The sequence below is a fragment of the Lutra lutra genome, chromosome 7 (genome assembly GCF_902655055.1).
Source record: "Lutra lutra chromosome 7, mLutLut1.2, whole genome shotgun sequence".
NCBI classification, from domain to species: domain Eukaryota; kingdom Metazoa; phylum Chordata; class Mammalia; order Carnivora; family Mustelidae; genus Lutra; species Lutra lutra.
In genome coordinates this window covers 63,673,226-63,690,253 of record NC_062284.1, presented here as the reverse complement: position 1 = coordinate 63,690,253, position 17,028 = coordinate 63,673,226, and the positions used below count along the sequence as shown (strand labels likewise).

Genomic DNA, 17,028 nt, shown 5'->3' with positions numbered 1-17,028 from the left:
GTATGTGTTTTGAAAAAACACCCCATTTAATTCTGATTTATTATTTCCCATATCCTAAACAAGACTTTTAAGTCCTGTTAAGCTTAAGGAAGCTTAAGTTGACCTATGTGAGACTGTTACATTGCACACATTCAGAAAAATAAATAAAAAAGAGCAATAGAAATAGCACCTACTGTAGTAAACTATTCAATAACTAAATAATGAAAATAAAAATGTTAGGCACCTTAAGATCTGACTCACAAACACAAGTTAATCTCTAATTTGACATTAAATTTAGGTAGCATAAAAGTAAATTTTATTTCAATCCCTAAAATGGAAATAACAGCATCTTACTGATAATGAAAGAATTTAAGACTTTAAAAAATTGTAAAAACTTTCTATGATAAGTCTAAAATTTTTTGAATTATATTTTTAAGAATTACATTGCAATGAGACATTCAGGAAAAAAATTAATGACTTCTTTGCTTGGAAAGAAAGTTTAAGTACAAATGGAAAGAATTATGGAGGTATTGGCCAAGTCTACAAATAGCTCACCACATCATTAGGCCAATATATTTCTATTTGCTGGGTAAAGAGTTAATCAGGAAAATAGTTAAGGAAAAAGTCATTCTTACATAGGCTTTCAAGGATGGGGCATGTTTACAACAGGAGACTTAAGTAATTGAGGCCAGTAAAAAGAGCACAAAGTCATCTTACATCTATTCCAGAATAAGGTTGGATATGTACACTTAACCAAAAAAAAAAAAAAAAAAAAAAAGGAAAAGTTGATAAAATAGAGTTAAAGAAATGGATATAAAAGAGTTAAAAAGGAAAAAAAAAAAAACCCAGAAACAAGAAGAATATGTAAGCTAATTTGTGAGAAAGACATCTTGTCTCCTAAGGATAGTAATACAAAACATCTTGATGGCTTTTGTTATTATTTCTTTCACTAACAATAAAAGAGATGACAGCAACGTAAGCAGGAAAAAGGGAGATTTATAGAGATCTGCATTTACTTTTTTTTTTTTTTAAAGATTTTGTTTTATTTATTGGACAGCGAGAGAGAGAGAGAGAGAGCACGCGCATGAGCGCACAGCAGGGGGAACAGGCAGAGGGAGAAGCAGGCTCACCAGGCTCACCAGAGCAGGGAGCCCGATGTGGGGCTCGATCCCAGGACTCTGGGACCATGACCTGAGCTGAAGGCAGACGCTTAATGACTGAGCCACCCAGGTGCCCTATATTTTCCTTTTTTTTAAATGTAATATTTATTATGATCTAAGTACCTGGAGTAGTTAAATCATCCTTATGCAAAAAGAAACTGCTGTTTTATATATAAACATTTTAATATGGTAGTTACCAGTAAATTTCTCAAGGTAAACCATTTCCTCTAAGATGTTTTATAAGTCATAAAATATAGAAGGCTAAAAAATTAATCTAAAGTTACTGTGAAATATAGTTAATATTATCAGACATGGTACACTAACCAAAAAAATCGTCCTCCTATACCTATTATAATATTCCAACAGAACAATTTACAGTTTCTTTCCTTTATAGGTGTTTGGTGATCTGACTAAAGTGAATTCACTCCTAAAATTATAATACTACAATTAGTGACATGAGACGCTAGACAGAGACAACCAGAAAATCAATAACAAGAATGGTTAAAAAATCAACCACAGGGGCACCTGGCTGGCTCAGTCAATGGAGTGTGAGACTCTTGATCTCAAGGTTTTAAGTTTGGGCATAGAGATTACTTAAAAAAAAAAAAAAAAAAAAAAGAACGGATTACCACACCACTGTCCTTTGCTGAATAAGTAATCTGTGCTATCATACATACAGAATTTTCATTTTTGGAGAAAGAGCTAACCCTTCATATAGGGTTTCTAACACTATGATAGCCAAAACAATAGAGTGAAAAAGAACCAGTTGCCAGTCAAGTCGGGACATCAAACTTCACATTAAACAGTGAATAGATATGAAGTATAAATAAAAATAAATAAATAAATAAATAAAATTAAAATGCCTAACAATAATAAATATAACAGGCTGCTAAATTGTATGATTGTCAGGCAACATATTTGCAGAAAGAGTTATATAAGGGAGAAATCTGTATGGTTGGAGCTAGAAGGGAAGGTTTCAAAGAAGAGGCAACTATATTGGACCATGACAGAGTGAAGGAAAGAAATATTCAATGGATAAGTTAAGAAGGTAGATGAAGTATTCAGGAGACAGTAGAGAGATTAATTTGACTGGATTTATATTAGACTGTAGAAAGAGGAAGTTTAAACAAGAAAATTAGGAATAATTATGGAAAACCTTTACAGTTAGAGACTTTAAAGCGCCTCCTATACCCACTTCACAAGGTCCATGTTAGAATGAATGACAAAGTACATGAAATTATCTACAATGCTTTTTCATCCAACAAAGACCCACTAATGTATGTGAAAGGTATTGCACTGGGCACTGTGATGCAAAAATAAACTTACCATCTCTATATCTATTGTAGTAAGGGAGACAAACATGTAAACAAATATTTAGAAAGCAATGTTGTGTGTGCTATACCCAATGACCTAGAAAGTGACATCTGAACATGGAGACTATCACTACTACCGGATAAAGGAAGTCTGGACTTTATGCAGGAGTCAATAGGCAGTTGTCATGATTTCTTTTAAGCTCTCTGAGAACAGGAATCTAATCTGGCTTATGTACCATAGCAACTCCACTATCTATTCAGGTAAGCAGCTATGAGGACTTAGACTAGGAAGATATAACAGAAATTAGTTAGGAATGAATGAATCAAATAGATTTAAAAATGACAAACTGAATACATGACACAATGGAATAGGAAGACTCAAAGAATGAGTTTATAATCCTAGCCTGGAAACTAAAAATAAAGATATTTGCACCCAAATGGAACAACTGAGAATGTATGGGAAAGCAAATGCTTTTGGTATACTGAACTTAGGGTTACAGTAAGATGTCCAAATGAAAGTATTTTATAGATGCCTGGAAATACAGAACTAGACTGTGGGCACAAAGTGAGGGCTAGTTGTATAGAATTAAGATTCATAAATATAAAGATGACAGGTTAAATTATGGCAAGATAATTTCTATTAGGAAATGAATATTCACAGACAACAGCTATAAATTGAAGGAGTGATCTTAAGTAATGACTGAATTTAAGAAGGGGAAAAGGAAGTAATGAGGGTGAAGTTATCACATGATGGTGTAAAGCTGTGATATGTTCAACAAGAATTAAATATTGTATTTTATCTCTGAAGCATTTTACCCATTTAAAGATTTTTAATTCTGTCCTATTTCTTAGTAGCCATAATGCTAAAACTGTGCCCAGGTAGGTGAGTAATACAGTAATTATATTTAGTTTGGATCCCCAAATCTCCTAATATTTTTGCAAAATTCAATTGTGTACTTGAATATTGTTTTCATCCTGGTGGCTGCTTGAAAATGATTAACTTACAGCCTATCAGTAACAAGATACTAGTTCCACCTCAACAGTTTAAACACGAGCACATGAAGAAAGAAGCAACATACACTCTAGCTACTGAAAAGTCTTTGGGTGGTATCAAGTTGTAAAAAAAAAAACCCTAAGAGATTGTTGACACACTTTTCAGTTCACTTTATTTTTTTTTTAAAGATTTTATTTATTTATTTGACAGAGAGAGATCACAAGTAGACAGAGAGGCAGGCAGAGAGAGAGAGGGAAGCAGGCTACCTGCTGAGCAGAGAGCCCGATGCGGGACTCGATCCCAGGACCCTGAGATCATGACCTGAGCCGAAGGCAGCGGCTTAACCCACTGAGCCACCCAGGCGCCCCTTCAGTTCACTTTAAACAATACAACAGAACTTCATACAGAATGACAAGTATTCTGTAAAACTCCTTAAACATCAGACTGCAAACTTGCAATACCAGTAGAAAACGAAAGGTTGACAACAAATAACAGTAACATTTCTCAATCACAACAAGGCATTTCAACCAAGAGAATGTAAGTTTTAATCCCATACTGGAAATCAAACTAAGATAAGTCACTTTTTTGCTTCATTAGCTCAAGGATTGCTTATAGGTTTCAATTTCTCAACTATTGTTGAGAAAACAGGTATTGTTTGAAAAACAATATTGTATGAAATATTGTATGAAAAACAGGTTTTATGTTTTTCTAGTCCTTCTTTTAATATGTTATCACTATTATAAAGAAAATGAATCAATCTGAGTTGGTCATAGTAACTCGAGAGAGAAAGTAAAGGAAATTTTACTCTAAGGAAGGCAACCTCTTTTTCTAGCCTTTATCTACTCCTGGTACCCACTTTGTACCATTCATTTGGAAATCAATGCATTCAAATGACACCTACAAGTTTTGACTACTTCAAGTACCCTTGAGGGTCCCTGGCATGTGATAATTTATAGTCATTAGTTAGAGTTTGAATGCTGGAAGAGTGAGGTGTGCAAACTGGATAAAAATGTTACTGTAGGCTTTCCCCACCAAGCAATACATAGGGAAAACTACCAAATGGCTTTTGAACAGCTTACTTTGACTTCATTACGAGGCACACTATGGGGCAAAAAGACCATACTTATTTTACATCTCAAAGTATAGGACCTGCATGTAGTAGGCACAGGAAAGAATCTGTTAATTGACTGTGGACTTATGGAAGGTAAAGAGAAACCAGGAAAATGAAAGAAGCATGGTAGCTGGAAATTATGTCTAACAGCATATGAATAACCTGACCTTCATCCCTCCCTCAGTCCCATTCCCAATGGAAAGAGGTTCAACTGCTCTTTCCCCTTCTTTACATTACCCATAGGCTATGCTTTTGTTGTTTTTTTAAGACTAATTCAATGAAGGGGAAGGAGAAGAAGAGAACAATTTGATTTGCATCAAGGTCAAATGCTCTTTTCCTTTACCTTTTGCTTTTATCCTCCACCAAACCCACTGGACTAGTCTCAGAACCAGCCTAAAATAAAGGAGCCAGAGGCAGGAAGTAATTTGCTAATTTTTTAGTAAGTAATTAGAAGTAATTACTTTTAGTAAGTAAAAAATTTGCTAATTTTTTTACCAGGCACATGGTAACATATTTATGACAAGTACATTAATCTTACATACATTAAATAGTTGGACACTTCATTTCAGCTTTGGTATTCAAATATTCTTTGAAAAAACTTTTTTTTAAAGATTTTATTTATTTATTTGACAGAGAGAGAGATCACAAGTAGGCAGAGAGGCAGGCAGAGAGAGAGGGGGAAGCAGGCTCCCCGCTGAGCAGACAGCCCAATGCGGGGCTCGATCCCAGGACCCTAAGATCATGACCTGAGCCAAAGGCAGAGGCTTAACCCACTGAGCCACCCAGGTGCCCCTCTTAATAGTTTTTTTTTAAGGATTTTATTAATTTACTTGAGAGAGAGAGAGAAAACACATACATGGGGAGAGCTGCAGAAGGAGAGGGAAAAGCAGGGAGTTCAGCAGGGAGCCAGATGTGGGACTCAATCCCAGGACCCTGGGATCATGACCTGAGCCAAAGGCAGATGCTTAACTTACTGAGCCACCCAGGTACCCTGAAAAATTTTTCTTTCTTTCTTTCTTTTTTTAAATTAAAGTAAGCTCTCTACTCAACATGGGGCTTAAACTCACAACTCAGAGATCAAGAGTCCCATGTTCTACCCACTAATCCAGCAAGGCGCCATTACAAATTTTTTCTTCTTTTTTTTTGTTTTGTTTTGAATTTTTCTTTATAATGTAGCACTATGTTCCATACTTTACAAAGGTTTGACAGATTTTTCTTTTTTTTTTTTAAAGATTTTATTTATTTATTTGAGAGAGAGGCAGTGAGAGAGAGCATGAGCGAGGAGAAGGTCAGAGGGAGAAGCAGACTCCCCATGGAGCTGGGAGCCCGATGCGGGACTCGATCCTGGGACTCCGGGATCATGACCTGAGCCGAAGGCAGTCGTCCAACCAACTGAGCCACCCAGGTGTCCCAGATTTTTCTATTTTTTATTATTAAATATTTTTAGATATACACAGAAGTGTGGAGAATATAATATCCATGTTTCCATCATGCAGAATTTTGTCTAATTTAGACATATTTTAGAACTTTTAATAAAGGAAACATTACAGATACATGAAGTTCCCCGGGACCTCTCCCTAGTATTCTCCTCCTATCCCAAAGATAACCTCTATCTTAAACTGGGTGTTAAACATCCTTATGAAAGTTTATGTATTCATTAATAAGTAGTATTGATTCACCAGTCTCTAAACCTTAACTACATGGCATCTGGGCAGGAAAGAGTTAACTTGGCATGCCAGGTTTGTTCAAACCTGGTACATTCCAAAGAAAGGTTTGTCTTTGGGACTGGTGGTTGGCTGGAAGCTGGAAGATAACTTCTGAGCCTATGGAATGTTCTGCCTGATAAGCATTTTTGTATGGCTGAGGCCTTGGGCCATGCTATACCAGTATGATTAGATAAGTTTATCCCAACAAAGCAACTTATGGTGTATATTTATTCTTGCTAGGTGGAGGATATAAGGGCTAGAGTATGAGCTCAGTCACAAGGGCATCACATGACATGTGGGCACTACATGACTGACCCCCAATAAACACTCTAGACCCCAAGGATCAAGTGAGTTTCCTGAGCTGGCAACACTTCACACGTTTTGTCACACATGTTCACTCAAAAGATTAAACAAATCTCCATGCAACTCCACTGGGAGGAGACACCGGGTAGCTTACATCAGCTTTCTTCTGAATCTTGCCCCATGAGCCTTTTCCATTTGCTGGTTCCAGTCTCTGTCCTTTCACTGTACTAAGCCATAACTGTGAGTATAATTCTTCTGTGTCCTATGAGCCCCTCTAGTGAATCATCAAACCTGAGGGTGATCTTAGAACTTCCAACATGGTATAATGTATCTGTTTTACATTTATCCATGTTGATAAATGTGGTTTTGTTCATTCATATGAATTCCTATATATAATTCCATCATATGTATAATTCCATTGTATACACAATGATTTATCCATTCTCATACTGATGAATATTCATTTCCAATTTTGATGTAATAAACAATGAATATTTTTGTGCAGTGTTTTTAAGTATATATTAGGTACTAAGTTGTAGGGTATGTGCATCTTCTCACTCTTATGATTGATGTTCTGATTAACAAAAGTTCTTAATTTTAATCAACTCCAATTTATCATTTTTATTATTTATTTTAAATTTTATTTATTTATTTGACAGAGATCACAAGTAGGCAGAGAGGCAGGCAGAGGGAGAGAGGAGGAAGCAGGCTCCCCGCTAAGCAGAGAGCCCGATGCGGGGCTCAATCCCAGGACCCTAAGATCATGACCTGAGCTGAAGGCAGAGGCTTAACCCACTGAGCCACCCAGGTGCCCCCAATTTATCATTTTTAAAATTCATGGTTAGCTTTTTTAGGGGAGGGGAGATTAAGAAATCTTTCCCTATCCCATGTTATGAAGATACCATTTTGTTTTCTTCTAGAGGTTTTCTTAGTTTTAATTTTAAATCTGCAATCTTTTTTTCTCATTAAACTTTTGTCTTAATGGGTCTCAAAATGGGTGATAGATTTTTGATCAAGTTGTTTCCACTAAAAAGAACTGATTCTAAAAACATATAACTTGGGTGCCTGGGTGACTCAGTTGGTTGGGCGACTGCCTTCAGCTCAGTTCATAATCCTGGAGTCCCAGGATTGAGTCCTGCATCAGGCTCCCTGCTCCGTGGGGAGTCTGCTTCTCCCTCTGACCCTCCCCCATCTTGTGCTCTCTTTCATTCTCTCTCTAATACTAAATAAAATATTTTAAATAAAATAGAATAAAATAAAACATACAACTTAAAACTGCCATACACACACACACACATACACACACACACACACCCAAAACGTGGTCCACAAAACGTTCTCCTTTCCTTCTGAAGGTCTTATAATGCAGTTATCAATAACCAGTCTTTTACTATTAAACTTAAATGGCCAATGACACAAACAGATCTCAGACCATTCTTCCACCACTGATAAGAATTGGGTAGCAGGGGGGCGCCTGGGTGGCTCAGTGGGTTGAAGCCTCTGCCTTCGGCTCAGGTCATGATCCCAGTATCCTGGGATCGAGCCCCGCATCGGGTTCTCTGCTTGTCGGGGAGCCTGCTTCCTCCTCTCTCTCTCTCTGCCTGCCTCTTGGCCTACTTGTGATCTCTGTCAAATAAATAAATAAAATCTTTAAAAAAAAAAAAGAATTGGGTAGCAGGTATTGGGGATAATATTCATTTAGCCTTCTGAGCTTCCTAGGCAGACTTGGTGACCTTGCCAATTCCAGCTGCCTTCTTGTCCACTACCTTGATGACACCCACGGCAACCAACTGTCCCATGTCATGAACAGCAAAAGGGCCCAGAGGAAGATAGTCAGAGAAGCTCTCAACACACATAGGCTTGCCAGGAACCATATCAACAATGGCAGCATCACCAGACTTCAAGAACTTGGGACTATCTTCAGCTTTTTTCCAGAAGGATGATCTATCTTCTCCTTCCACTTAGCAAACTTGCAAGCAATATGAGCTATGTGACAATCCGGCACAGGTGCATATCCAGCACTAATTTGGCCTGAATGGTTCAGGATAATTACCTGAGCTGTGAAACCAGCTGCTTCCACTGGTGGATCATTTTTGCTGTCTCCAGCCACAATGCGACATCTTTGACAGATATGTTCTTGACCTTGAAGCCCACACTGTCCCCAGGAAGAGCCTCACTCAAAGCTTCATAGTGCATTTCAACAGACTTTACTTCAGTTGTAACAATGTCTGGAGCAAAGGTGACCACCATGCCAGATTTAAGAACACCAGTATTCACTCAGCCGACAGGGAGAGAACCAATACCACCAATTTTGTAGACATCCTGGAGAGGTAGACACAAGGGCTTGTCAGTTAGACGAGGTGAAGCAGAATGAAATCCAGAGCTTCAAGCAGTGTGGTTCCACTGGCATTCCCATCTTTATGGGTGACTTTACATCCCTTGAACCAAGTCATGTTAGCACTTGGCTCCAGCATGTTGTCGCCATTCCAACCAGAAACTGGCACAAATGCCACTGTGTCGGGGTTGTAGCCAATTTTCTTAATGTAGGTGCTGACTTCCTTAACGATTTCCTCTTATCTCTTCTGGCTATAGGGTGGCTCAGTGGAATCCATTTTGTTAACACCAACAATTAGTGGTTGTACACCCAGTGTGTAACTCAGAAGGGCACACTCACAGGTCTGCCCATTCTTAGAGAAACCTGCTTCAAATTTACCAACACAGCGACAACAATCAGGACAGCAGTCAGCCTCAGATGTGCCCATAATCATGTTTTTGATAAAGTCTCTGTGTCCTGGGGCTTCAATGATGGTCACAAAATTCTTGCTGGTCTCGAATTTCCGCAGGGAGATACCAGTTGTGATAACCACATTCATGTTCAGCTCTCGGTTAACCAAAGACCCAGGCATACTTGAAGGAGCGCTTTCCCATCTCATCAGCCTCCTTCTCAAATTTTTTGATAGTTCTTTTGTCGATCCCACATTTGTAGATCAGATGACCAGTAGTGGTAGACTTGCCTGAATCAACGTGCCCAATGACAATGATGTTGATGTGAGTCTTTTCCTTTCCTATTTTGGTTTAGGTTTAGCAGTGGTATTCACAACACCTGTTTTCTGGCAGAATACCTGTTGTGAAAAAGCTCTGCCATCTATCTTGATTTTAATTTTGCATATTGTGGAGGTAGGAGAGCCAAGGGTAATATTTTCCCATTTGGCTATCGAAATGACCCAGTACTAGTTATTAAAAAGACTATCCTTTCACCCATTGCATTATATTATCAACTTTGTCATAAATCAAGTGACTATATATGTGTGGTTAATTTCTTCATTCTTCAATCTGTTCCACTGGTCCACCTGTCTGTTCTTGTGCCAATACCATATTGTCTTAATTACCTCATCAATAATAGTTTTTTTTTAAAGATTTTATTTATTTATTTGACAGAGAGATCACAAGCAGGCAGAGAGGCAGGCAGAGAGAGAGGAGGAAGCAGGCTCCCCGCTGAGCAGAGAGACCAATGCGGGGCTCGATCCCAGGACTCCGAGATCCTGACCCTAGCTGAAGGCAGCGGCTCAACCCACTGAGCCACCGCGCCCCTCAATAATAGTTTTATAATAATCCTGATGTCTGATAGTAGAAGTCACTAAGTTTCATTCTTCTTATAGATTATCCTGGCTATTCTTAAGTCTTTTGCATTACCATACATATTTCAGAATCACTTGATTCCCACCAAATTCCATCCAATTTCCACCAAAAAGAAAAAAAAAAATATGGATAATGAATGGGTTAGAACTGGAATTCTAGATCAATCAGAGAAGAACTGACATCTTCAAAACGCTGAGCCTTCCAATCTATCAACATGAATTTACTTGTATATCATCTAATATCTGTCAATAATGTTTTGTAGTTTACAGAAGTTCTTGTGAATATTTTGTTAGGTTTTTTTCAAGAATCTGATGTATTGTGCTATTAAAAATAGTTTTTTGGGGCGTCTGGCTGGCTCAGTCAGTGGAGCATGCAACTCTTGATCTCAGAGTTGTGAGTTTGGGCTGCTGGTTGTGTGTAGAGATTTCTTAAAATAAAAATCTTTTAAAAAAATAGTTTCTGTTGGGGAGCCTGGGTGGCTCAGTCATTGAGTGTCTGTCTTTGGCTCAGGTCATGATCCCAGGGTCCTGAGATCAAGCTCCACATCAGGCTCCCCGCTTGGTGGGAAGGCTGCTTCTCCCTCTCCCACTTCCCCTGCTTGTGTTCCCTCTCTTGCTGTGTCTCTCTCTGTCAAATAAATAATTTTTTAAAATTTTTAGAAAATATTTTATTTATTTATTTGACAGAGAGAGAGAGATCACAAATAGGCAGAGAGGCAGGCAGAGAGAGAGGGAAGCAGTCTCCCTGCTGAGCAGAGAGCCTGATGCGGGACTCAATCCCAGGACCCTGAGATCATGACCTGAGCTGAAGGCAGAGGCTTTAACCCACTGAGCCACCCAGGCGTCCAAATAAATAATTTTTTTAAAAAAATCTAAAAAAAATTTTTTTTCTTTTAAAAATTTCACTTTTTTGCTGACATACACAATTTTTTATATTAGTTTTCTAATAACTGTGCTAAATGCTTATTTAATACTTATTTACTTTAATAGTTTGTAGATTGTTTTGTTTTCCACATATAAAATTATACCTGCAAATATCAATTTACCAGTTTTATTTCTTCCTTTTAAATCTCTATACTGTTTATTTTTTTTCTCTTTTTATATCATTTACTAGGACCTACAGTGAAAAGCTGAAAATAGGTGATGATAGAGGTTATGTTGGTGTTCATGATTTCAAAAGGAAAATTTTTGATAGTTCACCATTAACTGATGTTATAGGATTTTTGTAGATAGTCTTCATCAGATTAAATAAATTACTGTCTCGTCCTAGTTTGCTTAGAGTTTGTTGTTTATCATGAATATATGTTGAATTTCTTCAAATGCTTTCTTTGCACGTATTGAGATGCACCTACTCGACCTGTCTCATATATTTTGTTAATATGGTGAATTACATAGACTGCTTCTCAAATATTAAATAATCTTGCATTTTGAGAATAAACACAACATGGTCATCATGTATATATTTTTATCTATCTCTGGATCTGATATGCTAATATTTTATTCAGTATTTTTAGATGTACTATGTTGGCAGGAATTGTCCTGTAATTTTCCTTTTTCATAAAATACTTAGTTCTGCCATCCAACTTACGCTGGCTTCATAAAATGAGTCGAGAAGTGCCACCTCATTTTCAATTCTCTGAAAAAGTTCATGATAGATTGGTTTTAGTTCTTCCTTTAAGTGTTTGGAAGAATTCAACCATGAAACCATTTGGGCATGAAAATTTCATTAAGGGAAGGTTTTAAATTACAGATTAAGGATCTATTCTTTTTAAAGATTTTACTTTTAAGGGCACCCGGGTGGCTTATTGGGTGAAGCATCTGCCTGCAGCTCAGGTCATGATCCTAGAGTTCCAGGATCAACCCCGACGCTGGGCTCTCTGCTCAGTGGGGAGTCTCCTTCTCCCTCTCCCTTCCCCTGCTCCTTTTCTCTCTTGCTCACGCTCTCAAATAAATAAAATCTTTTTAAAAAGATTTTATTTTTAAGTAATCTCTACACCCAACTTGGGGCTCAAACCCATAACCCCAGGATCAAGAGTCACATGCTCCACCAACTGAGAGAGCCATGTGTCTCCAGATTCAATATCTATTTTGTTTTTAAGATTTTATTTACTTATTTAGAGAGCATGAGTGTGCAAGAATGGCGAGAGGGGCAGAAGAGGGAGGACAAGCAGATTCCCACTGAGCGCAGAGCGCAGTGCAGCAGAGCGTGGAGCCCTAGGTGTATCTCATGACCCCAAGATCATGCTCTGAGCCCCAAATGACCCACCCAGGCGTCCCAGATTCGATATCTTAAATAAACACGGAACTATTCATATTTTCCATATCTTCTTCTGTCAGTTTTATATAAAGGTGTTTTGTAGAATAGTATCCACTTCTACATTTTCCAATGTTTTGGTAGTAATTCATAATAATACCTCACTAAATAGCCTCTAATATTATTCGTAGGGCTGATATGGATGCTCTTTTTCATTCCTGATAATAATTTGTGCCATCTCTTTCTGTCTTGATCTGTGTTAGAGGTCTTATTTTTACTAGTCTTTTCAACGAACCAACTTTTAGTTTTATTGATGTCATTATTGATTTCATATAGTGATCCTGAATTTAGTTATCTAGCTAAACTCTCTTATTAGTTATACTAGTCTCTTTTGGGGTGTGATGAGATTTGATTATTCAATTTACTTAATGGTCATTAATTTATTCAGGTTTTCAAATGGTCTTGAGCCAATTTTGGTAATTAATTTTCCAGAATATTACCCATTTGATCTAAGTTTTCAAATTTATTATCAAGTTTTAGATAAAAATTTCTTGTGATTTAAAGATCTGAAATATACCCTCTGTTTTTTTTTAAGATTTTAAGTAATTTCTACATCCAACATGGGGCTTGAACTCATGACTCTGAGATCAAGTCTCACACTCCTCTGACCTAGCCAGCCAGTGTCCCTAATCTCTGTTTTTTTGAATATTACTGATTTTTATCTTTTCTATTTTTTTTAGTATTACTAGAGGTTTATCTAGTTTGTTTTTATTTTTGCTCCCAGTTATTCTTTATTTTCCACTTCACTTATGATGGCTATTACTATTTTTTTCCCTCTCTTCTACATTCTTTCCATTTCTGCTGCTATTCTTTTTCTCCTTTCTGTGAGGTCAGATTTGTCTTTGATGTTAAAGGTTGGTCTAATCCTGATTCAGCTATTTACTAGCTAAGTAATTTTTTTTTTTTTTTGAGATTTTACTTATTTCTTTGACAGAGAGAATACAAGCAGGGGGAGCAGCAGGGAGAGGGACAAGCAGGTTACTGCTGAGTAGAGAGCCCCCGACGTGCAGCTTGATCCCAGGACCTGGGACCATGACCTGAGCCAAAGGGAGATGCTTAGCTGACTGAGCTACCCATGTACCCCTAGCTAAGCAATCTTAAAAGTACTATGAAACTTCTTTGTGTCTGCTTCCAGTCTATAAAACGGGAATAAAATCTACACACTGATTTGTTATGCGTTTATACATACAAATACCTTTAGAACAAAAACTGGCACATACTAACCACTCAAATGTTAGCTATTATATTAGTATCATCATCATCAGTAGTAGTAACAGGATAACTACTTCAACCTCTACTACTATTATTACTATTTTGAATTTGACTCATTTTATTTTTTTTAAAGATTTTATTTATTTGTTTGAGACAGAAAGAGAGAGAAAGCGAGGGAGAGGGAGAGAGAATCTGAAGCAGACTGCACTGAGTTCAGAGCCTGATTTGGGCCTCGATCCCACAATTGAGAGATCATGACCTAAGCAGAAACCAAGAGTTGCAGGCTTAACCAAGTGAGCCACCCAGGTGCCCCTCAACTTATTTAATTTTTAGGGCTTTTTTTCTTACTGCTTTCAAGGCCATAAATTTATTGTATGTATTTCTCACATTTTGATATGTGTGGTACTATGTTATTGTTCAATTTTTAAAGTGCTGATTATTCACCCCCTCAAAAAAAAGTTCTTGACTGATACTTTTAAGTTTATAATATAGGGGTTTTAAGATACTATTCATGATATAAATTTCTAAAATTTATCAAGACTCTCTGTGACCTAGGATCTAGCCAATTTCTGTAATTATTCCATGTATACTTTAAAAAGTCTCTCTACTAAATGTAGGGATCTGGGGCACTTGGGTGGCTCAGTAGGTTAGGCCTCTGACTCTTGGTTTCCATTCAGATAATGATCTTGGGGTCTTGAAATCAAACCCCAAGGGAATCTGCACTCAGTGGGGAGCCTGCTTGTTCCTCTCCCACTGCTTCACTCCCCCATCCCACTCTCTTTAAAATAAATAAATAAAATCTAGGGACGCCTGGGTGGCTCAGTTGGTTGAGCAGCTGCCTTCGGCTCAGGTCATGATCCCGGCGTCCTGGGATCGAGTCCCACATCGGGCTCCTTGCTTGGCGGGGAGCCTGCTTCTCCCTCTGCCTCTGCCTGCCATTCTGTCCGCCTGTGCTCGCTCTCTCTCCCTCTCTCTCAGACAAAAAACAAAAACAAAAACAAAAAAAAACTTAAAATAAATAAATAAATAAATAAATAAATAAAATCTTTTTAAAAATAGGGGCACCTAGGGGTGCCTGGGTGGCTCAGTGGGTTAAAGCCTCTGCCTTCGGCTCAGGTCATGATTGCAGGGTCCGGGGATCGAGCCCCACATGGGGCTCTCTGCTCAGTGGAGAGCCTGTTTCCTCCTTCCTCTCTGCCTACCTCTCTGACTACTTGTGATTTCTGTCTATCAAATAAATAAATAAAATCTTTAAAAATAAAATAAAATAAAGCAGGGGCACCTGGGTGGCTCAGTTGGTTAAGTGTCTGCCTTTGGCTTAGGTCATGATCCCAGGGTCCTAGGATTGAGCCCTAAGTCACACTCCCTGCTCAGAGAGGAGTATGCTTCGCCCTCTCCCTTTACCCCCTTTCCCACTGCTTGTGCTCTTCCTCTCTCTCTCAAAATAAATAAATAAATCTTTATAGTTGTTCCTCTTATTATGGAATAACCTTTTTCTTTCTTCCTTAAAATCTACTTTGTCGGGGCGCCTGGGTGGCTCAGTGGGTTAAGCCGCTGCCTTCGGCTCAGGTCATGATCTCAGGGTCCTGGGATCGAGCCCCACATCGGGCTTTCTGCTCAGCAGGGAGCCTGCTTCCTCCTCTCTCTCTGCCTGCCTCTCTGCTTACTTGTGATTTCTCTCTGTCAAATAAATAAATAAAAAATCTTAAAAAAAAAAAATCTACTTTGTCATTTGTTAATACTTTTCTTTTTCTTTTTTTAAAGTGGTATCTTTGTTCCAAAATTCATTGTTTATGCACCACACCAGTGCTCCATAAAATACATGCCCTCCATAATACCCACCACCATTTGTTTAATACTTTACATCAACTTTCTTTAGTTTTCACTAAGGAGTATCTTTATTGAAATTATGGTAAGACATACATTACATAAAACTTTTTTTTTTTTAAGATTTTATTTATTTATTTGACAGACAGAGATCACAAGTAGGCAGAGAGGCAGGCAGAGAGAGAGGAGGAAGCAGGCTCCCTGCCGAGCAGAAAGCCCGATGTGGGGCTCAATCCCAGGACCCTGGGATCATGACCTGAGCTGAAGGCAGAGGCTTTAACCCACTGAGCCACCCAGGCGCCCCACATTACATAAAACTTACCATCTTAACCATTTTTAAGTGTACAGTTCAATGGCATTAAATACATTAACACTGCTGTGCAACCACCACTACCATCCATGTCCAGATCTTTTCTCATCTTTCCCAACTGAAAACTCCATGTTCATTAAACAATAATATCCTCTCCCCGACCCAGGGCTTGGCAACTACTACTCTTTCTGTTTCTGTATATTTGACTACTCTAGGCACCTCAAATAAGTAGAATAACAGTATATGTCCTTTCGTAACTGGCTTATTTCACCCAGCATAATGTCTTCAAGGTTCATCCATGTTGTAGCATGTGTCAGAATTTCCTTCTTTTCTTTGGCTGAGTAGTATTCCTTTGTACCTATAAACCACATTTTGTTTATCCATTCATTCAGCAATGATCACTTGGGCTGCTTTACCTTTTGGCTACTGTGAATTATGCTGCTATGAATACGTGTGTACAAATATTTGCTCAAGTTCCCAAGAACAGAAAACAAGGAACTTGAGCAGAGATTTGTACACACATATTCAAGAAGTGAGAAATAGCTTTCATAGTTCTTCATATTTTCTGTGTGTATTTAAGATTTAGTTGTAAACCTTTTATAGCTAGATTCTGCCTTTGTATCCTTTAATGATCTCTTTTGATAAATTTAACCTGTTTATCATAGTTTTTGTAATACTTGACCTTATTTCTTTGATTTTACTGTTAAGATTTTCTTCTTTAAATTTTTTTTTTTTTAAGATTTTATTTATTTATTTGACAGAGAGAGATGTCACAAGCAGGCACAGAGGGAGGCAGGGGGGAGGGTGAGTGGGTGAGCAGGCTCCCCACTGAGCAGAGAGTCTGATGCAGGGCTTGATCCCAGGACCCTGAGATCATGACCTGAGCCGAAGGCAGAGGCTTAACCCACTGAGCCACCCAGGTGCCCCTTATTTGCTGTTTGTGCTGTCTTAACACAAAAATAATTTTAAGTCAATAAATTTACCAATTTGATCAATTTGAGATCCCATTTTTTTGTAGCTATTACTAGCACTCTTCAATTTTCTTTTTACTAAAGAATTTAAGTTTTATCCTTCATTGAGTGTGTTAATGAGATGTAAACTCAGTCTTGTGCAACTGAATATGTCCTCATTTTATCCTCTTTGTCCTCATTAGCTGGTACA

At 37.9% G+C, this 17,028-nt stretch overlaps 1 protein-coding gene and 1 pseudogene across 3 annotated transcripts in view; both read right to left on the bottom strand.

Moving 5' to 3' along the window:
* Positions 1–17,028, bottom strand: part of GOLM2 (golgi membrane protein 2) — a 112,406-nt gene that overhangs the window by 10,450 nt on the left and 84,928 nt on the right. The gene's annotated exons all lie outside the window — the stretch shown is intronic.
* Positions 8,242–9,960, bottom strand: LOC125103841 (elongation factor 1-alpha 1-like; annotated as a pseudogene).